Genomic DNA, 26,917 nt, shown 5'->3' on the forward strand with positions numbered 1-26,917 from the left:
ATTACTTTCTATGTTAGTGTACTTTCACACTAGCATTTTTGTTTGACGGTATTGAGTTCCATCCTAGGGGCTCAATACCGGGAAAAAAATTATCAGTTTTATCCTAATGCATTCTGAATGGAGAGTATTCCGTTCAGTATGCATCAGGTAGCATCAGTTCAGTCCTTCTTACGTTTTTTGGCCGGAGGAAATACCGCAGCATTCTGCAGTTTTCTCTCCGGCCAAAAATCCTGAACACTTGCTGGAATGCCAGATCCGGCATGAATTTCCATTGAAATGCATTAATGCCGGATCCAGCCCCAAGTGTTGCGGCAAAACGGATCCGTCCTTTCCGTCCGCGCATGCGCAGACCATTAAATCTGTGAAAAAAATAAATACCGGATCCGTTTTTCCGGATGACAACTGGAAAGACGGATCCGGTTTTGCAATGCATTTGTGAGACGGATCCCTCTGCTGCAAGTGTAAAAGTACCCTTAGAAGGTATATTATAGGTATATTTCACCCCTCACTCGTTTTTTTGGGGGCAACAGGTATATCACACCAGTTGCAATTAGTTACTTCAAATAGCGTTTGTCCCTCTATCTAGCTGCAGTATCTTAGCAGAACCGCACACAATGATAGCACACCTATACCAGTCCTTAAAAGGACTTTTGTGGCCCTATTAGCTAGCGTTTGGTGTCCCTAACAGTCTGTCCCTGCTCCACACAGCAACCTCTCTCTATACTGGCAAAAAATAGAATGAAAAAATGGCTGCTAGATCGGGTTTATTTATAGGGTAGGGGGTGTGTTCATGTGCTGAAACGTCTCAATTGGCTGTCCTGTCCCACCTGATGGATGTGTCATGGGTCAAAGTTCAGAGCTATGCAAAGAAATATGGCACGTGCGAATATCGCCATATGTTTGCATGTTCAGTGAATCGCGAACGAGCAAAGTTCACCGCAAAACGACCGCCGGGGCAAACCGCAAGGCCATCTCTATTTATTAATAAAGTGAATTTATTTAGTATGCGGTATGGTATATTTTTTTGGGATTGTGGTTAGAATGAAGGAAGGGGATGAATGGAAGACTGCTTTTAATACTCCTGATGGGCACTTTGAGAACCTGGTCATGCCTTTCGGGTTGACCAATTTTCCTGCGGTTTTCCAGCATTTTGTGAATGACATTTTTCATCCCCTTGTGGGGAGGTTTGTAGTCGTGTATTTGGATGACATTCTAATTTATTTTCCAGATGTGGAAACACATCAGGATCACTTTAGACAGGTGTTACAGATCATAAAGGACAATAAATTGAACGCAAAATTAGAGAAAAGTGTTTTTGCTGTACACGATGTGCTGCTGTCATCTTCAGGTTTTTGAATGGATCCAGAGAAAGTCTGTGCTGTATTGGACTGGGATCGACCCGAAAATCTGAAGGCTCTTATGCGGTTTTTGGGGTTCACCAACTTATACAGAAAATGTATTCAGAATTATTCGACAATAGTAAAACCCTTAACAGACATATGTAAGAAAGGGACAGATATCTCAGTGTGGTCTGAGTTGGCGTTGCAAGCCTTTTCTGTTATTAAGGAATGCTTCTCTTCTGCCCCTATATTGGTGCAGCCGGATGTAGCGCAAACTTTCATTGTGGAAGTGGACGCGTCCGAGGTGGGGGTAGGAGCAGTTTTATCATAGGGCCCATCACCTGGTAAATGGCGTCCATGTGACTTTTTCTCTAAAAATTTCTCTTCCGCAGAGAGAAATGATGATGTGGGTAACAGATAGTTACTGGCCATTAAGTTGGCTTTTGAGGAATGGCGTCATTGGTTGGAAGGGGCGATTCCTCCAATCACGGTGTTCACAGATTACAAAAACCTGGCTTACCTGGAGTCGGCGAAATGACTGAACCCGAGACAAGCCAGATGGTCTTTGTTTTTCACCAGATTTAATTTCATTGTCACCTATCGTCCTGGGTTTAAGAACGTCAAGGCAGATGCCTTGTTACGTAGTTTTCCTGGAGGTGGTGATTTTAAAAATCTGAGTCCTATACTGTCAGAAGGGGTGGTGATATCCGCTCTTTACCCTGACCTAGAGGTGAAGGTGATAGAGGCCCAGGGAGACGCACCAGATTCTTGTCCCTCTGGGAAACTGTTTGTGCCATCGGAATTACGTCACAAGGTGTTTGAGGAACATCACTGTACGGTTCTTATGGGACACCCTGGGAGTAGATCCACTGCCGACCTAATCTCTCGTAGATTCTTGGGGCATATGGGTTTCACCCGCAGTTTAGCACATTTTCTGGTTCAGATACTTCTGGTATCCCTGAGGAGGAAAGTTTTTCGTCATCATTGTCATCTATATGGCAGAAAATTCTAAATAACTTAAAGAATATGGGCAACAAGTATAAACGTGTGGCTGACACGGTACCATACTTTTGCTATTTAAAGGAAATATAAAAATGATCATCCTCTCCAGGAATTGGATTGTGGGATCTGTATTCTTATTTATTTTTATTTTTTAGCTCGTATAATGACTAGGCACATAGATTGCCCCCATCTACTGACATCTTAACAATTAATACATAATATTGATGCTATAAAATCACTACACATATCTTTAGGAGTTATATATAACATTAGCTTTTAATTATTGATATCTGAAGTTATGTATCCAATGCTATGAAATTCCATTTGTTATACAGTACGCCACGTACTATTTAGTACAACGCTAAATAGCATTAAATGCATCCATTGTATGTCGACCTATATGTTTTTTACAGTTGTTTTTTATAGTTGTCCTTTATTAAACTTGAGTTCTTTTCACAGTGATTCCAGGTGTTAGAGTGCCTATCTAATTCCATTTTATTTTTATTTGTTGATTAGGGTGTATCAAGAGATTAGAGCACCTTACCATAGCGACAAGAGGGTGAGCCGTCCTCCATATCTTTGATTTTATCTGTGCAATATTTCCCACCAAAAAAACACATCACAAGTTTTTATATTTTCATTATACTTTATTATACCTTGTGCCATGTATTTTTGATAGGTGTGCAAGGTTTGGCACACCAATAAGCTTACTACTGGCTCAATCTTAGTCGGTATTGTGTTAATTTCTGTGCAATACCTGTGAACTCTGTCTGCTGCTTGCATTTATACTGTACCTCCCATCATCTGTGCAGTAAAGAGAGGCTTTATTTATACTAACCAAACAGACCTAGTGATGGCTTCCACCATCCGACAGCCCCTGTCTCTTGCCCTCCTGTGCTGCACGACACAGGGAGTGCCAAAGTGAGGATTGTCACTATGGGTCCAACTACCACCATCATAGCCACTACCAGCACTCATGTCTTCCACATTACCCCTTCACAGGTCTGCTGCACATCTACAGGTGTCCCCTATCAACTCCATTATTGGTTAGAGAACTATGGAGGTGGTTCCACCATTTCGTCTGGGTCACCTGCCACGTTGACTTTTTCTGCCCTGTATGGTTTTCCCTTCTCTCTTTTTTTATTTTTGGTTGAGACGCTCTCCTTTCCCTTGGTTACTGATGGTGGTGTGGGTATAGTGAAATATTATCACACTCTTTATTATTTCAAAGGTCTTTTTTGTTGATTAAATTAGGGAATAGTCCCTGGAAACACTACAAGAGTCACTTGCGGTTCATTGAAATTTATAAACTAAGCCTGATGTCACATATACCGTATTTTTTGTCCTATAAGATGCACTGGCCCATAAGACGCACCTAGGTACTGTATTAGAGGAGGACAATAAGAAAAAAATATTTTTCATTAGACCTCAGATCACATCAGCAATCAGTCCCCCAATATTAATCAGACCTCAGCTCATAGCCCCAGTCAGATCCCCAATGTTAATAAGACATCAGATTAGACCTCAGATCAGAGCCCAATATAAAGAAGACCCCCAATCAGACCTCAGATGAGACCCCCATGCATCATATCAGTCCTCCATTCCTCATATCAGCCCTCAGCCATATGTAATCAGCCCCCAGCCATATGTTATTCCCCAGTCATATAATCAGCCCCCAGTCATATATATAATTAGCCCCCAGTCATATAATCAGCCCCCATCCATTATTTATAAGCCCCCAGCCATTATTCAGCAGGCCCCAGCCTCAGATCACAAAATAAATAAACCACTTACCTCTCCTGCTCCTGGACACTGCGGCTCCTCTCCTCCAGTGCGATTCTCTTCCTCCTGCTGTCGGCTGTGCTGTGAACTGGCGCGCACAGCGTGAGATCACAGAGCGCCCTCACGCTGTGCGTAGCCACTGCACAGCTGACAGCCAAGGACCAGGAAGAGGTGAGTACAGAGCCTTCACTGCTTGCTGGTCCTCCGGTACTAATGAGTGCTTCCATAATGGAAGTGCTCATTAGTATTCGCCCCATAAGATGCAGTTTGGGGGGGGGGGGGAGTGCATCTTATGGAGCGAAAAATATGGAATGCTTTTTCTAGTGTTTTTGAGAGGTTTTTAAGTTCCTGAAGTTCCTTTATTGGCTGGCATATTTTGCAGGCTTTCTTTGGCTAAAAATCACAGCTCCTGATGTTATGCCATGGAAAATATTAAATGCAGCAGAAACGGGTATTTTTTGTAGTAGTGTTTATCACCTTGGAGATTCATTTTTCAGGTCACTGGCATCGTTATAATTTTTGCATGGTGTTTTTTTCGACTAATGTATTTTCCCAATCTACAGAAGAAGTTGCTCTACAGAGGAAGATATATCACAGGGGGTATATACTTGTGCCTTGTACCAGCAGCCCCAATTAGTGATTATAGTATGGCTTGCAGAGGAAATCTGATGATATAACCTTTCTACGTGGCTTAACAAAAATGGACTGTGCAAAGGTTTTTCCAATGAAGACTAATTAATTCCTAAATGCTGTATACCTGATTGATATTTTAGAGAAACAAGCAGTCACTTCCAGAGATATAACTAATAATTTATTTACAAGAATTAACTTCCCGGTTCACATTATCAGAATTATTTAGAAACGGCCTCCATGGCAAGATTTAATCACATCACCATGTAAAAATCAAGAATTTTGATATGGTCACAAAACTGTTTCCATAAGCAAACATTGAAGTTGTGCAATGGTCAAATAAACAATTTTTATTGAGATAGTTTGGTACCTGAAAGTTGCCATGAAGGCCTAACCTTCCTATAATAATTTAAATACATCACGGTATGAAGCCCCATGTTAGAGGTAGGCTTGGAGATATAGAAGTTTCCCTAAGATCATTGTTTTCTATGGTCTTGAAATGGCATCTGTCAACAGAACTAAGTTGTTGCATCTATGAGAACAAGCACACGTCCATAGGCTATATCAAGGGGCATCTGAAGTGCCATGTATTATGCTAATTAAGCATACAATTTGTCCAGTTAGATGCCCTGAGAGCACTCATCTCTTGCATATCAGCTTTAATTTTTGAAAGACCATTTAAAAAAAACTAAACCAATAACCTGATGGATTGCTATAGGCAACTGTTTGACTTTTACCTTATTCTTCAGGGGCATACACAGATCTCATAGGGCCCTATAGAAACCATTAATATAAGCCTTGATGCCCTATTCAGTTTCCCAGTATACGTGCATCCCTGCCAGGCAACATGGAACGTACAGCACGATTTCCCAGATTTCTGACTAATTTGCAATTAATTTTTATTAAGAAGAAGATATTTTTAATTAAAAAAAAATGTTATAAAAAAGCCACACTCTGCATCCATCTTCTGTCTTGGAAAAAGGAGGAACAGATCTTTCATAAATATGGCACTCTTTCTGAACACTGTATTTCTCAATGTATTTACAACAGACAACTGTAATAAATGCACTGACAACCTCTCCTGCTTCCCTTCACGCAGAATATTATAAATCTGTCTGTCTGAAGCCACCACTAGGGGGAGTTCCATGTACAGGAATTTATACAGATATTATTGAAATCAATGAAAAATCTTTATGTCCCCTATTGGCGGCTGAAGGAAAATGGACTGAATCTACAGTATGTTCGGAATGAGAGAGGTAGTTCAGTGCCAGCATGACTTTCCCCATGGCCGCCCTCCACTTGGGCTGCATAGCACTCACGTGGTCTGCCTAAATGGTATGTACGCAACTGATATTCTCATATGATAATGTGTCTGAGATATACAGAATTTGTTACTACAGCTCCCACACTGTATTAGTGATGTCAGTGTGTTAGGCAGTATTCATGCTTCATGGATTTTCCATTTGCCAGTGGAATAGTACACAGGTTACCCTCATTACAATTCAAAGAAGCTAATCCACAGCTTTTCACAGAATTCTGTAACTTATTACATGCAGATATTTTACTAAGTATGTGAACGGGATATACACTAACAAAAAAACAAAAAAAAAAACACACCCAGTATGCAGTTATGTTTCATGCATGATATGTCAATATAATTATAGATGTGGTGTGATTAGACACTGGGTCTTGCCACAAGAGGGTGTAAAAGTGCTTCCCCCATTGCATTATAACAATGCTCTCAGAGGCTACTTTTGCGTAGTGTACCTGCTAGACATACCTCGACAACACATTTGAAGACATTCTGCCCAGTTGACAGACTTTTAGAGGGGGCACATTTTTGGACTGAGACAAGCAGGATATTTGTTCAATCAAATTGCCTGCCATCTAGGCCATTCTGACCTAACTGTCAGGAAGTGTCAGAAGCAGTGGTTATGTGAGTACACGGACACACATGAAGAACAGCATCTAGATCACTCAGACAGACCACCAGTAGAGCGGATTGTTTGATCTGCTGACAAGCACAAGCAGTTCCCATAGTTTCATTGCTCACCATCCAGTCACAGGTGGCACCTTTATTATACACCCGTATCTCTGCCCGAACCATTTTCAGGTGCTTAGCAGGAAATTTAGTGTCGCCTTCAATTGTAATGGTGTTATGAATGAGAAACCTGGACTGCTATTGACTGGAACCATATTGTCTTTAGTAATTAATCCAGGTACTGTTCAAGTATGGAGGCTTGGTGGTGAGTGATTCAATCCTGCCTTTGCTGTGGAGCAACACACTGCCCCAACTGCTGGCAGGGCTTACAGCTGGCATTTTTCAGGAGGATAATGTTGGCCTACACACAGCAAATTCTTCTCAGGAATGTTTTCTCCAGACTGCACTTCCTTGGCCTGCCCAGTCGCCAGATTTATCTCTAATCAAGCATTTATGGAACCAGCTGGGACGCCAGCTTCGGCAACCTACCAGTGTGCAGGATCTACAGGCCCAGCTGCAACATCAGTGAGTAAATGTCCCACAGGATACCGTACAGAACCTGTATAACTCCATGTCCACCCATATCTCATCTTATATCCAGGCTAGAGGTGGCCCACCCATTAGAGCCTTCTTTCATTGTACAGTTTTCGCCTATAATCCTGTCCTTTCACTCTAATGCTGTAATCACTTACATATTCACAAATATAAAGTTTCATTTGATTCCAAAAACTCCTTCTTGGTGCATTATTTTTTTGTCAATGAGTGTAAATTACCCAAATAACATCCTCTCCTGGGGGAATGTCAACAGATTCTGTCAGGATTTAGGTACAGAATTTGTGCCTAAATCCTGACAGCATCCTGCAAAGCACCTGGCATACAACCCCATTACAGTGTAAGGCCTCATGCACACGACCGTGCCATTTTTTGCGGTCCGCAAACCGCGGATCCGCAAAAAATAGAAGCCGCCCGTGTGCTTTCCGCAATTTGAGGAACGGAACGGACGGCCCATTGTAGAAATGCCTATTCTTGTCCGCAAAACGGACAAGAATAGGACATGCTATATTATTTTTGCGGGGCCTCGGAATGGAGCAATGGATACGGACAGCACACGGAGTGCTGTCTGCATCTTTTGCGGCCCCATGGAAGTGAATGGGTCCGCATCCGAGCCGCAAAAACTGCGGCTCGGATGCGGACCATAACTACGGTCGTGTGCATGAGGCCTAAGGCTACATGCACGCAAACGCTGTTTGTTTCCGTGTCCGTTCCATTTTTTCTTGCGGGTAGGATGCGGACCCATTCATTTCAATGGGTCCGCAAAAAACGCAGACAGCACACCGTGTGCTGTCCACATCAGTATGTCCGTTCAGTTTCCCCGCAAAAATAATAGTGCATGTCCTATATTTTGCTAGTTTGCGGACAAGGATCCATACGGAACATCATCAGTTTGTTTTTTTCGGATCCGCAATTTGCGGACCGCAAAACACATACGGTCGTGTGCATAAGGCCTAATACATATTTTTCTGATTAAACACTTGGCTGTAGCCACCTACAATAGCTGCATATGTCATTCTTCATTTCCTCTATATAGTGCATAGTTTTACCATGGCTGAACGCAGGGTGTGACAGCTTCAAACTTGATCTCAAACTGGAAATTCTTGATATTATCACTTCTAATTTTACAGGTGAATGGTGAAAACAGATATTTTGGTCTTGGGGTGTATTCATACAAACAATCATAAACTGATTTGTCTTATAAGAATGTAACCTAACACGTCCTGCAGGCTTCAGTTTTCTTCTTGCTTTTTATAGATTATCAAACATTTTGTAGTTTCTTAATAGTCGTTTTTCTCCCACCATCATCAAGTGACTATTTATATAATTTTTTGGTGTTCGTATGTCATCATTACTAAGCATTGAATGAATGCAAATTGACAATTTCGGCCTAATATGACAATTTAAACTTTAAAGGGGTTTTCCGAGAGTTTTTTTTTTTACTGATGATCTATCCACTGGATAGGTTATCAGTATCTGATTGGTTGGGGTCCGACAACCGGGAGCCCCGTTGATTAGCTGTTTGAGAAGGCACCACGCTTGCAGTAGCACCGTGACCTTCCCGCAGCTTTGCCTAGGCCATGTGACGTCACGTTCATCAGTACACAATATTTATTCTGTACAGTGAACAATGGTTAAAATTGCTGTTTCTGTGAATCATGCCGCCTAAGAATAGAATAAAAAGTGGTCAAAAGGACAACCACCCCCCACAGCTCCACTGAGGGAAAAGTATAAATGTTATGCGTCTTTGCATGCAGTGGTACAGAAACTAAGGGGGTAATTTACGATGCAAACTTTTGGGCGTACTTTTGTTGCAAATTTGGTTGCAAAGGGATTTCCAGCCATATCTGCAATTTTTTTTCCCCCCACTTGAGCCAGTTTTCCGAGGTGGCAGAAAAAGAGGGAGTGAAGTGGGTGTGGAAGGTGGCGGGCCGGACCATCTCATCTTTTATTTTCTACGCCTGTTTTTGGTGTTGAAAATTACGTGAATCTACGCCAACAAGAGAGCTGGCATAGATTTAACCAAGACATGCTGCCAGCGCCTAAGTTATGTAGAGGCCGGCGCCTCTACAAAACCTAGGCCCATCAAGGGTCAGCGGACATGGACTAAGACTGGCATCTAAATCGCCAGTCTTAGTAAATGACCCCCAAAGTATTTTAAAAACAAAGGGGGAGATTTATGAAACTGTCTAAAAGAAAAACTGTGTTTTTTGCCCACAACAACAAGTCTCAGTTCAGCTTTAATTTCATATTCAGCCCTTAAAAAAGTGAAAGCTGAGCTGTGATTGGTTGCTGTGGGCAACAAAGACAGTTTACCGTTTAGTCAGTCAGTTTAGTGTCTTAAATCTCCCCCATACTGTTTTGTTGTGCGACAGTAGAAAAAGACATAAAACTATATACATTTGGTATTGTTGGAATTGTAAAAACCCATAACATAAAGTTATAGTGTTATTTATGCTTCAATGTGAATATTGCACAAAAAACAATGGCGGGATTGCTGTTGTTTCACACCCCCAGGAGAAAAAATGAAAAGTTCAATACAGTAATACATTTTATACCCTAAAATTCTGGCATTAAAAATACAACTAATCCTGCAAAAACACAAACACCGATACAGCCACATGACAGATGTGTCTGTGCCACCTCTAATAGGCTGGAGCTTCCTGCACCAGGAGGACCGTCCCCACCGTCCTGACAACTGAATGCCGGTGACGCTGACTGATGTGGAACGCGCTCTCCTTCAGAACATGACAGAAACATGAAAAGGTTATGACTTTTGAAATGTGGAGATGTAATAAATGACACTGCATCTGCTGGGTTAAAGACCAAGGAACCCCTTTTTATGTGAGCAGGCAGGGGTCACCTACAATCCGGTGCCAGCGCTGAGCTCCCTTTCTCTGATTCCGGTCCCTATTGGACTGGAAATGTGATGTTCTATCTACACACATGTTAGGACGGGTTCACATCACCGTTTATTTTTCCGTTCTTCTGATCCGTCAGAAGAACAAAAAAATAAAGAAAAAAAAAAACTGATCCTGTGTTAAAAGCATTTGACATCTGTTTGAGTAATTTTTGTCTGAGATCCGTTATTTTAGATGGAAAACAAAGTCCTGCATGAATAACGGATCTCAGACGAATATGGCTAAAACAGATGCCAAATGTGCATAAATGAGCATAACGGATGCTTAAAATACAGGATCCGTTTTTTTTCAGATCAGAAGAACGGAAAAACAAACGGTGACGTGAAACCACAAACACAGCATTAACGGACACGGACCACTCTGAGTATTCTCTACCTCCGCATCCCGTGCAGGGATCTGGAGGGACGCGTGTGTCGGGGAGCAGGTAAGTAAGCTGTAGAGGGGGGGCCCAGGCATTCTGGGGGTCATTATATTGATTGGATAACCCCTTTAAGGGGAAATTCAGAGAACAGGCCTTCTAATATGCAATAGATACCTGAGGGAAGATCACAATGTGAAGCCTTTTCAAACTAACTAGAATGAAAAGCTCTATAGAGCACATAAACCCCTTCGGCATTGCTCATAGATTTCAATCACTAAATCTGACAATATTTGAAAGGAAATAATTTGTAATTAGACAACTGTACAGGCAATTTTGGTCTCCCCAAAAAAGAAGTCTCATGCATATTAATACGCATGAGACTTTCTCCCTTTCAGGACCCTGCCATTTTTCACCTTAAAGAGGACCTTTCATCGGTCCAAACATTGTGAACTAAGTATCATTACATATACAGCGGCGCCCAGGGATCTCACTGCACTTACTATTATCCCTGGGCGCCGCTCCGTTCTCCCGTTATCTCCTCCGGTATGTTCGGGGACTTGGTTATAGTAGGAGGAGACTGCCCTTGTTCTGCTGGGCGTCTCCTTCTCCTAGGCTGTAGCGCTGGCCAATCGCATCGCAGAGCTCACAGCCTGGGAGAAAAAAACTCCCAGGCTGTGAGCTCTGCGCTGCGATTGGCCAGCGCTACAGCCTAGGAGAAGGAGACGCCAGGCAGAACAAGGGCAGACTCCGCCTACTATAAACAAGTCCCCTAAGTCTCCGCCTACTATAACCAAGTCCCCGAACATATCGGACGACATAACGGGAGAATGGAGCGGCGCCCAGGGATAAAGGTAAGTGCAGTGAGATCCCTGGGCGCCGCTGTATCGCTGTATATGTCATGATACTTATTTCGCAATGTTTGGACCGATGAAAGGTCCTCTTTAAGGACCAGGCGGTTTTTTGGAAATTTTACATGTGTCACTTTATGTGATAATGACTCTGGGACGCTTTTACTTATCCAAGCCATTCTGAGATTGTTTTCTCATGACACATTGCACCACCATGATAGTGGTAAATTTCTGTCAATATTTTTTCAAAAATCCCAAATTTGCACAAAAATTTGAAAAATTAGCAAATTTCCAAATTTCTATTTCTCTGCTTTTAAAACAGAAAGTAATACCACATATAAAAGTTATTACTTTACATTTCCCATATGTCTACTTTATGTTTAGATAATTTTGTGAATGCCATTTTATTTTTTGGGGATGTTAGAAGGCTTAGAAGTTTAGAAGCAAATCTTGAAATTTTTATGGACCAATTCAGGTCTGAAGTCACTTTGTGGGGCTTACATAATAGAAACCACCCATAAATGGCCCCATTTTAGAAACTACACACCTCAAGGTATTCAAAACTGATTTTACAAACTGGTAACCCTTTAGGTTTTCCACAAGAATTAACAGAAAATGTAGATGACATTTCAGAATTTAACTTTTTTGGCGGATTTTCCATTTTAATATTTTTTTTTCCCAGTAACCAAGAAAGGGTTAACAGCCAAAGAAAACTCAATATTTATTACCCTGATTCTGTAGATTACAGAAACACCCCATTTGTGATTGTAAACTGCTGTACGGGCGCACAGCAGGGCACAGAAGGAAAGGAGCTCCATGTGGTTTTTGGAGGGCAGATTTCACTGGGATAATTTGCATAATAATGCACCCCTAAAGTAGAAAATCCCAAAAAGTTACCCCATTTTGGAAACTATGGGATAAGGTGGAAGTTTTGTTGGTACTATTTTAGGGTACATTTTGGTTGCTCTATATTACACTTTTTGTGAGACAAGGTAACAAACAATAGTTGTTTTAATGATTTTTTTAGTGTCTCCATATTCTGAAAGCCAAAGTTTTTTTTAATTTTTTGGGTGACTGTCTTATGTAGGGGTTAATTTTTTTCGGGATGAGATGACGGTTTTATTGGTACTATTTTGGGGTGCGTATGACTTTTTGATCGCTTTGTATTACACTTTTTCTGATGTAATGTGACAAAAAATAGCTTTTTTGACACCGTTTTTTTTTTTTTTTTAGTGTCCACCTGAGTGGTTAGTTCATATGATTTTTTATACAGCAGGTTGTTACGAACGCAGCAATACCTAATAGGTATACTTTTTTTTATTTATTTAAGTTTTACATAATAAAAGCATTTTTAAAACAAAAAAAAATCATGTTTTAGTGTCTCCATATTCTGAGAGCCCTATTTCTTTTTTTTGGGCGGTCTTAGTTATGGTCTCATTTTTTGCTGGATGAGATGACGGTTTGATTGGTACCATTTTGGGGGGCATACACCTTTTTGATCGCTTGGTGTTGCACTTTTTGTGATGTAAGGTGATAAAAAAATTATTGTTTTAGCACAGTTTTTATTTTATTTTTTCTACGCGTTCAGGTGAGGGGGTGGATCATGTAATATTTTTATAGAGCCGGTCGTTACGGATGCGGCAATGCCCAATATGTCTGTTTTTCTTTTTTTTTTTCAATTTTATGTGTTTTATTTTGGGAAAATGTATTTATAAATTTTTTTACTTGAAACTTAATTTTTTATTATGAAAAACACTTTTTTTTTTATCCCACTCTGGGACTTAAACTTCTGGGGTCTGACCCCCTCTGCAATGCATTACAATAAAAGACCTGTATTGTAATGCATTGACTGTCAGCTTTTATACTGACAGCCTGCCTGTGACACCCAGCCTAAGGTGCTGGATCTCACAGGCTTCCGTAGAAGGCAATCCCTGATGCCTATGGAAGGCATCGGGCTGCTTTCTCTGCCATCGGGTCCCCCGTCACTGCAGCACAGGGACCCGATGGAGATGTGGAAGGCACCTGTAACCTCCGCAAACCATCTGCAAGCCGCGATCAGCTTTGACCATGGCATACAAAGGGTTAATACACCGGCATCTGTGTTTTGCAGCAGGGGTACGGCTGTAAGTGACTACCGGGTCTGTGCCACTGATTGGACGGGCGCAGCTCCTGCACCCGCCCGATAAGCCTGTTGTACGTACATGTACAATGCTGGTTCCTAAGTCACGTCCACTAGCGCTGTACATGTACGTACACGTGTCGCGGGATTGGAATATCAATGGCTTATCCTCAGGATAGGCCATTAATATCTGATCTTGGGGGCTGTGACTCATGGCCATATGGCCTCCTTGCTGTTTACCTTCCCACCATGTACTTAGTAGCAGCAGAGCAGCTTTGTCCTATTAAAAGGGGTTGTGCCATCACAGACAATGGGGGCATATAGCTAGGAGGTGCCAAGAGTAAAAGCCCTACCAATCTGAGGTTGATGGCCTATTCAGCAAATAGGCCACCAATATTTCACATTTGGAAATGTCCTTCAAGCAAATAAAATACTAATACTATATTTGTAAACCGAAATAAGTAACTGCACAAACAAGTGACTGCTACAAAGAATAATGGACTTTTTAAGGCTTTATAATATTCACCATGGAGAAATGTTACATAATGATTTTAATTATCAGAAGTACAAATTATTTGAACGCCTGCCAAAGAAATACAATAATGCAGACAAAGCTACTAAGAGAGAACATCCGATACAAAAACTGTAATTAAACACTGTCAAGTGTTTGATGCTAAATATAGTAGAGTTCACCACTCAACAGCTAAAGGCCTCATGCACACGACCGGTTTTTTTTTGCGGTCCGCAAAAACGGGTTCTGTAGTTCCGTGATCCGTGTCCGTTTTTTCTTCCGTGGGTCTTCCTTGATTTTTGGAGGATCCACGGACATGAAGGAAAGTAAAAAAAAAAGTCGTTTCGGTGTCCGCCTGGCCGTGCAGAGCCAAACGGATCCATCCTGACTTACAATGCAAGTCAATGGGGACGGATCCGTTTGACGTTGACACAATATGGTGCAATTGCAAACGGATCCGTCCTCCATTGACTTTCAATGTAAAGTCAGGAGTCCCTATTAATATACCATCGGATCAGAGTTTTCTCCAATCCAATGGTATATTTTAACTTGAAGCGTCCCCATCACCATGGGAACGCCTCTATGTTAGAATATACTATCGGATTTGAGTTAGATCGTGAAACTCAGATCCGACAGTATAGCTTCAAGTTAGAATATACTAAGAACTGTGGACATAACTGCTCCTGCTGCCTGGCAGCACCCGATCTCTTACAGGGGGCTGTTAATTGTGCGTATCATAGCCCCCTATAAGAGATCAGGTGCTGCCAGGCAGCAGGGGCCAGACCCCCCTCCCTCCCCAGTTTTAAATTCATTGGTGGCCAGTGCTGCCCCCCCTCCCTCCCCAGTATTATATTCATTGGTGGCCAGTGCGGCCTCCCCTCTCTCCCCCCCTAATTAAAAACACCCCCCCCCCCCCCCATCATTGATGGCAGTGGAGAGTTCCGATCAGAGTCCCAGTTTAATCGCTGGGGCTCCGATCGGTTACCATGGCAATCAAGACGCTACTGCAGTCCTGGCTGCCATGGTTACTTAGCAATTTTAGAAGCATTATACTTACCTGCGCTGTCTGTGTCCGGCCGGGCGCTCCTCCTACTGGTAAGTGAAAGGTCTGTGCGGCGCATTGCTTAGACCTGTCACTTACCAGTAGGAGGAGCGCCCGGCCGGTCACAGACATCGCAGGTAAGTATAATGCTTCTAAAATTGCTAAGTAACCATGGCAGCCAGGACTGCAGTAGCGTCTTGGCTGCCATGGTAACCGATCGGAGCCCCAGCGATTAAACTGGGACTCCGATCGGAACTCTCTGCTGCCACCAATGATGGGGGGGGGGGTTTAATTAGGGGGGGAGGGGAGGCCGCACTGGCCACCAATGAATATAATACTGGGGAGGGAGGGGGGCCGCACTGGCCACCAATGAATTTAAAACTGGGGAGGGGGGTCTGGTGCGGCACCTGAGGGGTTAATTGTGCGGATCACATCCCCCTGTAAGAGATCGGGTGCTGCCAGGCAGCAGGGGGCAGTTATGTCCACAGTCCTTAGTATAGTCTAACTTGAAGCATCCCCATCACTATGGGAACGCCTCTGTGTTAGAATATACTGTCGGATCTGAGTTTCACGATCTAACTCAAATCCGATGGTATATTCTAACATAGAGGCGTTCCCATGGTGATGGGGACGCTTCAAGTTAAAATATACCATCGGATTGGAGAAAACTCAGATCCGATGGTATATTAGTAGAGACTCCTGACTTTACATTGAAAGTCAATGGGGGACGGATTCGTTTGCAATTGCACCATATTGTGTCAACATCAAACGGATCAGTCCCCATTGACTTGCATTGTAAGTCAGGACGGATCCGTTTGGCTCCCAGCACGGCCAGGCGGACACCAAAACGACTTTTTTTTACTTTCCTTCATGTCCATGGATCCTCCAAAAATCAAGGAAGACCCACGGAAGAAAAAACGGACACGGATCACTGAACTACGGAACCCGTTTTTGCGGACCGCAAAAAAAAAACAGTTGTGTGCATGAGGCCAAAGAGAGAGATTTTAGTGAGTGCCACATGGCAGACTAAGCGGTGCCAATCCTTAAAGGGGTTTTCTGCTTTCCCCATATAACAGATCCATGGGGGTCTGACTCCGGGCACTCCCATCGATCAGCTGTATGAAGAGATCGCAACGCATCTGTGGCTGGAGACTGACTGAGGGGGTTGGGCTTAGCCAAGATGAGGTGGGGCTAAACCATATTTTGTCTTCCTGCAGACAGGACACAGCAAGGAGGTTTCTGCTCCAGCCACTTGTCTGAGGAGGAGAAGGGAGGACATGGATCTCATACCCTGTGGAGGCCCCCGAAATGACACAGTATATATAGAGTACTTTTAGCATATCAGTATCCACTGTGACTACTGTAAATTCTATAATATACTAGGAAGTCCGTGTATTTATTGTCCAAGCTCCTCACAGGACAGTACATATAAAGGAGGCAATCTATTTAAAGAGGACCTTTCATGGGTCCAGACTTTATAAACTAAGTATCAGGGTATGTAGGGCATACAGCGGGGATCTAATAGCACTTACTATTTTTTCTGGGCTCCGCTCCGTTCGCCCGCTGTGGCCCCCGTTAAATTCTCCCGCCCTGTATGCGTCGCATCGGTACAGGTAGGAGGAGACTGCCCTGTTTCTCAAAGGGCGTCTCCTTCTCCCTGGCTGTGAGCTGTCCAATCGCAGCAGAGAGCGCCAGGGAGAAAGAAAAACCACCTTCTCCCTGGCTGTGATGCTCTCCACTGCGATTGGACAGCTCACAGCCAGGGAGAAGGAGACGCCCTTTGAGAAACAGGGCAGTCTCCTCCTACCTGTACCGATGCGAAGCATACAGGGCGGGAGAATTTAACGGGGGCCACAGCGGGTGAACGGTGCGCACCCAGAAAAAATAGTAAGCGTTATTAGATCCCGCTGTATGCCCTACATACCCTGATACTTAGTTTATAAAGTCTGGACCCATGAAAGGTCCTCTTTAATGCTGACAGATGAAATTAATCCATGGCTGCAGTTATAACATGTCTCGGTCTTGTATTAATGGTGCACCATCTGCTGGCAGAAGGCAAGAAATACATCTTCAAACACATACCATTGCTAAGGCTGGGGCTACTCCTAGATTTTTCGCAGCAGATTTTCCGGTTATAAGAAACTATACCCTATCCATAGGATAGGGGATAACTATCAGATTGGTGGGGGTCCTACCGCTGGGACCCCCACCAATCCCAAAAAGATACCGATTCGTACCTTGTTGAACCCCCCTGGAAATGCAGGCGTCAGCTGCATCAATTTCTATAGGAGCGCTGGAGATAGCCAAGTACAGTGCTCGACTATCTCCGGTGTGCCCATACAAATGAGTGGAGCGGCGACCACCAGCTGCTCCGTCCATTTTAGGGGGACTCCACAGGGTACGGGGCCCATGTCCTTATGATCAGTGGAGGTCCCAGCAGTAGAATCCCATCAATCCCCTATCCACAGCTTGTTATAACCAGAATGCCCCTTAACTATTAGACAGGGGCGTGATTTCCGCGTGGGTGCAATGCGTGAGGTGAACGCATTGCACCCGCACTGAATACCGACCTATTCACTTCTATGGGGCTGTTCACATGAGCGGTGATTTTCACACATAACTTGTGCGTTGCGTGAAAATCGCAGCAAGCTCTATATTGTGCGTTTTTCACGCAACACAGGCCCCATAGAAGTGAATGGGGCTGCGTGAAAATCGCAAGCATCCGCAAGCAAGTGCGGATGCGGTGCGATTTTCACGCATGGTTGCTAGGAGATGATCGGGATGGGGACCCGATCATTATTATTTATCCTTATATTTATCCTTATAACATGGTTATAAGGGAAAATAATAGCATTCTTTAATACAGAATGCTTAGTAAAATAGGGATGGAGGGGTTAAAAAACAACAACATGGTGATGGGCCATGTGATGGACCATGTGATGAGCGCAGTGACGTCACCACAGGTCCTTTTCCTCCTGGTCATCAAAGAAGAAGACAGAAGAGAAGCCAGGCTGCGCGAACAAGTGGATGAGGTGAGTTAAATTATTATTTATTATTTTTAACCCCTCCATCCCTATTTTACTAAGCATTCTGTATTAAGAATGCTATTATTTTCCCTTATAACCATGTTATAAGGGAAAATAATAAAATCTACACAACACCGAACCCAAACCTGAACTTCTGTGAAGAAGTCTGGGTTTGGGTACCAAACATGCCGATTTTTCTCACGCGCGTGCAAAACGCATTAAAACGCTTTGCAGTCGCGCGGAAAAATAGTGCATTTTCCCGCGACGCACCCGCATCTTATCTGGCCCTCACACGCGACGCCCGTGTGAAAGAGGCCTTAGAGCTCTTTCAATCGAGCGAGTTTTCTGTCCAGATGCGATACATGTAGTAAAAGCATAGCATCTGGACTGGATACTGACCCATTCATGTGTCTGTGTACATGAGCCTCTTTTGTCACACATCATCTCCGAGTTCAGGAAAGATCACAGCATGTTCTATACTGTGCGTTTTTCATGCAGCCCTGGCTCCATGAATGGGGCTTGTGTAAAAAACAGAAGGCATCCGGATGCAATGTGTTTTTCACTGATGGTTGCTAGGAGATGTAGATTTTTATTCTTCAGTTTTTCTTCACATATGCAAAAAATTCATGCTACTGTATCTGGATATAATCCGAAATGAAAAACGCACGCACTGAACGCAGTCCCAGAAAAAGCTGATTTTGTTTTTCCTTAATCACATCCTGACAAAATCGCTATTGCTCATGTGAAAAAGGCCTTAAAGGGGTACTCCGGTTGTTAGAAGTAGTGTTGATCACGAATATTCGAATTTTTATCGCGAATATAGGTACTTCCAAAATTCGCGAATATTTCAAATATAGTGATATATATTCGTAATTTCGAATATTCGATTTTTTATATTTTTTTTATAATCAGTACACATGATCCCTCCCTGCTTCTAGCTTGTCGGCCAATAAGAAGGCTGCAATATACTTGACTTTAGGAGTAGTGTTGTTTGCGAATTTTGCTCTATATTTTTTTTTTTTTTCGTATATTCGCTATATATTCTTGTTTTAGCAATATAGCGAATTTTTGAAAAAAATTTAAATATGTAGATAACAGTCCCATTGAATGTGCCCGTACATAAGTAAGCGCCGCTGTATCCATTCCGCCCATAGAAGTGTATTTCTATGGTGATGAGGACGCTTGATAGCTGTCTACATCGGATGTCTACTATGGGAGGTGAAATGAGGGATTAATGAGCCCGATTATGTGCAGGTGCTATTGGGGGTTGTGACACCCACTGGATTGGTTCCCTACCATTTGGGGAGGGACTATGTTCACTATATATAGATTGTTAGAGCTGTTTTGTACACATTCTTTTTAAGTACATGAAATAAAGATGGAACCGGAGATGCTGCCGTGACCGTGTTTTGATTGCTGATCTGTGGATCGCTGAGGATCTGCGGTCGTGGTTGGGCTCGTGTATTCCGGTGTGGTCGCCGAGGTCCGTGGGTGCTGCTCTTCAACTTTTATCTACACTTACTTTACAAGTAGTATGTACATTCAGGTACATGGGTATTCAGATTTCAGTTCGTTTTTAGGATTCTGTTGCTCATAAAGGAGTTGTCTGCCCTTTTCTATTGATGACCTATCCTCAGAATAGGTCATGAATAACAGATCGGCAGGGGGCCGACTCCCGACACCTCTACCTATCAGCTGTTTGAAGAGAAAGCAACGCTGCCTGCTCTTTATGGTTTATCTGCTCGCCGTCGCATTTGACGTGGTGAGCAGGTGTAATTACAGCTATGCTGTCCCCATTCACTTCTATGGGATGGTTCAGTCCTATTCACTTGAACAGACAGAGCCTTCCCATAGAAGTGAATGGGACACCATACTTGTAATTACACCTGCTCACTGCTACAGTTGCGACGGTGAGCAGGTAAACAGAGAAAAGAAGGCAGAGCTTGTACGAGCACTGCTTTCTCTCCAAACATGCACCCCAGCTGATCTGATATTGATGACCTGTCCTGAGGATAGGTCATCAATAGATAAAAGTGGACAACCCCTTTAATGTTGTCCCCCTCCTGAAGAGAAGTGCTCAGTAATAGGCAAAGCTACTCTGGTTAAAATGGTCCTTTAACCACAATTTATTTTTACATATTACACAATGCCCCTGTATGGATCTCTGTGAGATACTTCTGCAAAATCCAAAGACTTTTCCATAACCTTAATTTGAATAAACAAAGCCCACACATTAAATTGGAAACTTTACAAAGGAGTAAGGAGGTCTTGCTGTTCCAAACCTTTGGCTATATATATATATATATATTCTAGAAGCCCAATCTCAGTATTTCTTAGGATGAGGATCGATTCCCTGGGCTTGGAGGGGAAATCAGAGTTGCATATTTGGTGGGAGGCAAACCTCTGGCATTGGAGATTGGTTCAGTGATTAAGCCCCAGAGAATAGGAAAAGATGAAGGCCTCATGCACACAACCGTTTTTTTTTGCGGTCCGCAAAAACGGGTTCTGTTTTTCTGTGATCGTTTTTTCGTCCGTGGGTCTTCCTTGATTTTTGGAGGATCCACGGACATGAAAAAAAAGTTGTTTTGGTGTCCGCCTGGCCGTGCGAAGCCAAACGGATCCGTCCTGACTTACAATGCAAGTCAATGTGGACGGATCCGTTTGACGTTGACACAATATGGTCCAATTGAAAACGGATCCGTCCCCCATTGTAAAGTCAGGAGTTAATATACCATAGGATCTGAGTTTTCTCCAATCCGATGGTATATTTTAACTTGAAGCGTCCCCATCACCATGGGAACGCCTCTATGTTAGAATATACCATCGGATTTAAGTTACATCGTGAAACTCAGATCCGACAGTATATTCTAACACAGAGGCGTTCCCATAGTGATGGGGACGCTTCCAGTTAGAATATACTACGAACTGTGTACATGACTGCCCCCTGCTGCCTGGCAGCACCCGATCTCTTACAGGGGGCTGTGATCAGCACAATTAACCCTTCAGGTGCTGCACCTGAAGGGGTTAATTGTGCGTATCATAGCCCCCTGTAAGAGATCAGGGGCTGCCAGGCAGCAGACCCCCCTCCCTCCCCAGTTTGAATATCATTGGTGGCCAGTGTGCGGCCTCCCCTGGCCCCCCTCCCTCTATTGTAATATCATTGGTGGCCAGTGTGCGGCCTCCCCTCCCTCCCTCTATTGTAATATCATTGGTGGCCAGTGTGCGGCCTCATTACAATAAAGGGAGGGACTATCATTGGTGGCCAGCGTGCGGCCCCCCCCTCCCTCTATTGTAATATCATTGGTGGCCAGTGTGCGGCCTCCCCAGGCCCCCCCTCCATTGTAATATCATTGGTGGCCAGTGTGCGGCCTCCCCAGGCCCCCCCTCCATTGTAATATCATTGGTGGCCAGTGTTCGGCCTCCCCTCCCTCCCTTTATTGTAATATCATTGGTGGCCAGCCTGCGGCCCCCCCTCCCTCTATTGTAATATCATTGGTGGCCAGTGTGCGGCCTCCCCTCTCCCCCCCCCCCCCCGATCATTGGTGGCAGCGGAGAGTTCCGATCGGAGTCCCAGTTTAATCGCTGGGGCTTCGATTGGTAACCATGGCAACCAGGACGCTACTGCAGGCCTGGTTGCCATGGTTACTTAGCAATATTACAATATTAGAAGCATCACACTTACCTGCTGCGCTGTCTGTGTCCGGCCGGGAGCTCCTCCTACTGGTAAGTGACAGGTCTGTGCGGCGCATTGCTTAATGATCTGTCACTTACCAGTAGGAGGAGTTCCCGGCCGGTCACAGACAGCGCAGCAGGTAAGTATGATTGGTGGCCGCACACTGGCCACCAATGATATTACAAATAGAGGGAGGGGGGGCCACACGCTGGCCACCAATGATATTACAATAAAGGGAGGGAGGGGGGGGCCGCACGCTGGCCACCAATGATATTACAATAGAGGGAGGGGGGAGGGGGGGGCCGGGGGAGGCCGCACACTGGCCACCAATGATATTACAATAGAGGGAGGGGGGGAGGGGGGGGGGGGGGGCCGGGGGAGGCCGCACACTGGCCACCAATGATATTACAATAGAAGGAGGGAGAGGGGGCCGCACACTGGCCACCAAGGATATTCAAACTGGGGAGGGAGGGGGGTCTGCCCCCTGCTGCCTGGCAGCCCCTGATCTCTTACAGGGGGCTATTATACGCACAATTAACCCCTTCAGGTCCGGCACCTGACGGGTTAATTGTGCGGATCACAGCGCCCCTGTAAGAGATCGGGTGCTGCCAGGCAGCAGGAGGCAGTCATGTACACAGTTCGTAGTATATTCTAACTAGAAGCGTCCCCATCACTATGGGAACGCCTCTGTGTTAGAATATACTGTCGGATTTGAGTTTTCACGAAGTGAAAACTCAACTCTGAAAAAGCTTTTATGCAGACGGATCTTCGGATCCGTCTGCATGAAAGTAGCCTACGGACACGGATGCCAATCTTGTGTGCATCCGTGTTTTTTCACGGACCCATTGACTTGAATGGGTCCGTGAACCGTTGTCCGTCAAAAAAAAAAGGACAGGTCATATTTATTTTTTTTAAGGACAGGATACATGGATCACGGAGGCGGATGACAAACGGGGCATTTTCCGAGTTTTCAACGGACCCATTGAAAGTCAATGGGTCCGCAGAAAATCACGGAAAACGGAACAACGGCCACGGGTGCACACAACGGTCGTGTGCATGAGGCCTAAGGGGTAATTTATCAATCTGAAATACGTCCAAATTAGGCGTATTTCAGGCGCAGATTGCGGTTCAACGGTTAGTTACTCTGCAATCTGCGACTTCTGCCCGCTCATGCCAGGTCTATATAAGCGAGCGTGATATGGGCGGGATCGGCCAGGGAGGCCCATCTCATATATCATTTTCTATGTCTGTTTTAGGTACAGAAAAAGGTCTAAATGTACAATAGCTAGGAGGCAGTCTTACATTTAGAAGTGGCGCTGGAACTACCGCCAGCTTAGGTTTTAATAAATGTGCCCCTAAGTTTATGTCCGACTTACAAAATAAGTCTTTCCCAGTATGCATTGGATGTTCATTGCAAGTCAGTAGATTTTTTGATTACTTCTTCCCCCATTCTGGGTAATATAGCAACATTGGGAGGCACCAAAGGGCTTGTCTCCTTTTATCAACATTTGCCTTCTTATCTGCGTAAGGCCTATTGCACACGACCGTATGGCTTTTTCAGTGTTTTGCGATCCGTTTTTCACTGATCCGTTATTCCGTTTTTTGTTTCCGTTGTGTTTCCGTTTCTGTTCCGTTTCGTTTTTCCGTATGGCATATACAGTATACAGTAATTACATAGATAAAATTGGGCTGGACGTAACATTTTCAATAGAAGGTTCAGCAAAAAACGGAACGGAAACGGAAGACATACGGATGCATTTCCGTATGTGTTCCGTTTTTTTTGCAGACCCATTGACTTGAATGGAGCCACGGACTGTGATTTGCGGGCAATAATAGGACATGTTCTATGTTAAAACGGAACGGAAAAACGGAAATACGGAAACGGAATGCATACGGAGTACATTCCGTTTTTTTTGCGGAACCATTGAAATGAATGGTTCCGTATACGGAACGCAAGAAACGGCCAGTAAACGGGGAAAAAAAACGGCCGTGTGCAGGAGGCCTAAGTTCCCATTGCTGGTCAGGTCAAAGTGGGAAAGATCCACTGGTTCTCTCGGGTAAGCAATGGCTTAGTGTCCTCGCTGCTGTTCTGTTTGCATCCTTCATTGAGGCACAAAAAAATGTCCCAATTAGTTCTACTAAAGTCTATAAAACCCCATAACCTTGATAGTATTGCCCCAGGAAAAGCATTTACTCCATATGATGTTGGATTGTCCTGATGTTGGGAGGAGGGTTAGTTGATCTGGGTTTTTTTTTCCTTTCTTGTTAAAACTTGATAAGAATGTCAATGAAAATTGATATGATAAAAAAAAAAAAGAATTAAAAAAAAATTCTATGAAAAATTACTCTAGCCAGGAGCTGGAGTAGTATTTGGGGCACATTTATTAAGACCAGCATTTTAGACGCTATGTAGAGGCACCAGCCTTGGCATAACTGTCGGATCCACTGCCGCTTCGAAATGTAATGATGGTCTAACTGTTGCTGCTACAATTAGACCATTTCCTATGCCTAAAACAGGCATAAAATAATAAATGAGACTGGCCTCCAGGCCTGCCCACTTCCCCGCCAAGCCCACTTTTTTAAACCTGGCAAGAGCAGGGAAAAGTCACAGATTGCGGCACAAAGGACCTATGAACCGCATCTGCGGCAGAAATATGCCCAATTTAGGCGTATAAATAACTCCCTTTACCGTATGTCTAATGTGCACCCGTTTTCTGGTGCACATGCTGGTAAATGTGTTGGGCTGCGGAGATCCTGCCCAACCAAACGTAGAAAGTGGGTATAAAGCAGGACTTGTGCCACAATTTGCGTCTTTTCTGCACTAAAGTCTCCCTCCTAGAGTAGCAATTTTAACACATAGGTAATAATTAAACTTTTAACTCATCACTCAACACACACACACACACACATTTGATTAAATAGTGACTTTATTTATATCCGGGCAAAACCAACACACAAAGCGAGTCACTGTCTTCTTATCAAAATGTGTTCAAGGTAGAATTCATTGTCAAGCAGCACCTCAGAGAAAATCAGCATAGTATTATGAACTGTATATAATGTACAGTATTGTGTACATGGCCAACTGAAAACTGCACCCAACACAAGGGTGCAAAACTAAATAAATATCGATTTGCATGAAACTTTGTTAGAACACTCTACGGAGCGAGCGCTCCGTACAGTATTAGAATGTATTGGCTCCGATAAGCCAATTCAGAAATGAATTTCTACTGTAAAAAACCTTTTACCCAACTCGGGTTCGGTTCCAAGTGGTACCTAATGACTTCTGCTCATCAGAGCCAATACATTCTAATACTGTACGGAGCGCCTGCTCCGAACAGTTTCTAACAAAGTTTTATGCGAATTGACTTTGGATGTTTCATCCGAAGTCGATTCGCTCATCCTTAATAGCAATATATGAGGTTACACCATGTCATGATCCAAATGTGGGTGAAGTACAAGAAGTCTAAAATACTTGGTGCAGAACTCGTACAGCATGTTCACGGATTACACTGAGCATGTACATACATGTAAATGTAAATTCAAGCAGTCCATACAGTTGTGTACATGTGTGTTTAAGGCTATGCCATAAAGACAGGTATATAGATAACATTCACAATATAATATAGGGGTCATGCACCAAGTGAAGGCATACAATTCAAGCATTTGTCAAGAAGATAAGTACAGATGGAAATCGCTTCAAACCAAAGTTTTGGATTAATGGATATAAGTGCCCAGAAATGTAGTTCATGGTAAAGTTAGGTGTGAGATGGATATCTTGGTGTGGTCATCCTTTGGACTCATGGGCTTTTTCTTTGCTACAAGTTGGACAAAATTGGAGTCAGGATTATGGTTTCAAGTAAATATTGTCATGGGAAACGTCAGTGTTCACCACAGGTTCCCTTTAAAAGTTATTGGCAGAAAGCATGCCACTGTTGCCCTGCCCATGAGTTGTATCAAGTATTACACCCAGGGGCAGACTGGAAAAAAAAATATATATATATATATATATATATATATATATATATATATATATAGGAAGCATATTGTGCGACACTTTGGTATATGGTTCTGCAGCAAAACCAAATGGCAAAGTTCTGTACAATAGACTGCCCGAGCAGAACTAAATACCACAGTGCAGTACAATAGACTGCCCGAGCAGAACTAAATACCACAGTGCAGTACAATAGACTGCCCGAACAGAACTAAATACCACAGTGCAGTACAATAGACTGCCCGAACAGAACTAAATACCACAGTGCAGTACAATAGACTGCCCGAGCAGAACTAAATACCACAGTGCAGTACAATAGACTGCCCGAGCAGAACTAAATACCACAGTGCAGTACAATAGACTGCCCGAGCAGAACTAAATACCACTGTGCAGTACAATAGACTGCCCGAACAGAACTAAATACCTTAGCTTTATTCAGGGATACTATGCCTTATGGTACTGCAATAGGATAATCAGTATCTATCACTGTAGGAGGCCAAAAAAGTCAGAAGTAGCAGAATAGAACATTAAAAGATTTTCCATACATTTCAAGGACTTCTACTCATACATTTTTTCAAGTAGTTCTCCAATGCATACGTCTCTTGGATGCACCATGCAGCAATAAAAGTTGGGCAGAATACACTTTGCTGCCCTGCGCACTGGCAGGGTACAAGACAACAGTCTGAGACTTGGAAGGGAGGGTTTGAAGACCAGACTGCTTAACTCTTCAGGATACTGTAGCTGGACCGGCCCCATGACTATAAAACCCTAATTAGCATACAACGGGCGCTACATTATAAATTCATTTTCTACATAATGCTGAAACTGACAATTTATACAGGTGTATCTTTATAAAGTTATTCCCTGGTGGTACAATAGTTCTGGTTTGAGGGTCCCTTCTCCCACAAAGTAAGGACAGGTCAGTAGATCACATCATGAATTCTCTAAGCTGGTACCTTCGCTTATTTCCAAAACTATAAAATCACCCAAACCCAAATCACCACTTAAAAAGGTTTTCATGAATGATGACGCAAAGAGCCATTGATTTGAAAGAGCTTCTTTGCTTAAAGTTTTTTTTTTTTCCGAGCTAAACAAAAACAGTCCCTGTAAATGTGGTAAAAATAACAAAAGAATCCAT

General features: G+C 43.4%; 1 long non-coding RNA gene across 1 annotated transcript; it reads right to left on the reverse strand.

The window, feature by feature from the left end:
* Positions 1-684: 684 nt before the first annotated feature.
* On the reverse strand, positions 685-26,617 carry LOC120995063. The gene is made up of 3 exons (XR_005777521.1): positions 26,204-26,617; positions 3,330-3,336; positions 685-698 (listed from the first exon to the last, which is right to left on the reverse strand). It is a non-coding gene; the product is annotated as an uncharacterized LOC120995063 (long non-coding RNA).
* Between the last annotated feature and the right edge of the window lie 300 nt (positions 26,618-26,917).

This window comes from Bufo bufo, chromosome 3 (genome assembly GCF_905171765.1).
Source record: "Bufo bufo chromosome 3, aBufBuf1.1, whole genome shotgun sequence".
NCBI lineage: Eukaryota > Metazoa > Chordata > Amphibia > Anura > Bufonidae > Bufo > Bufo bufo.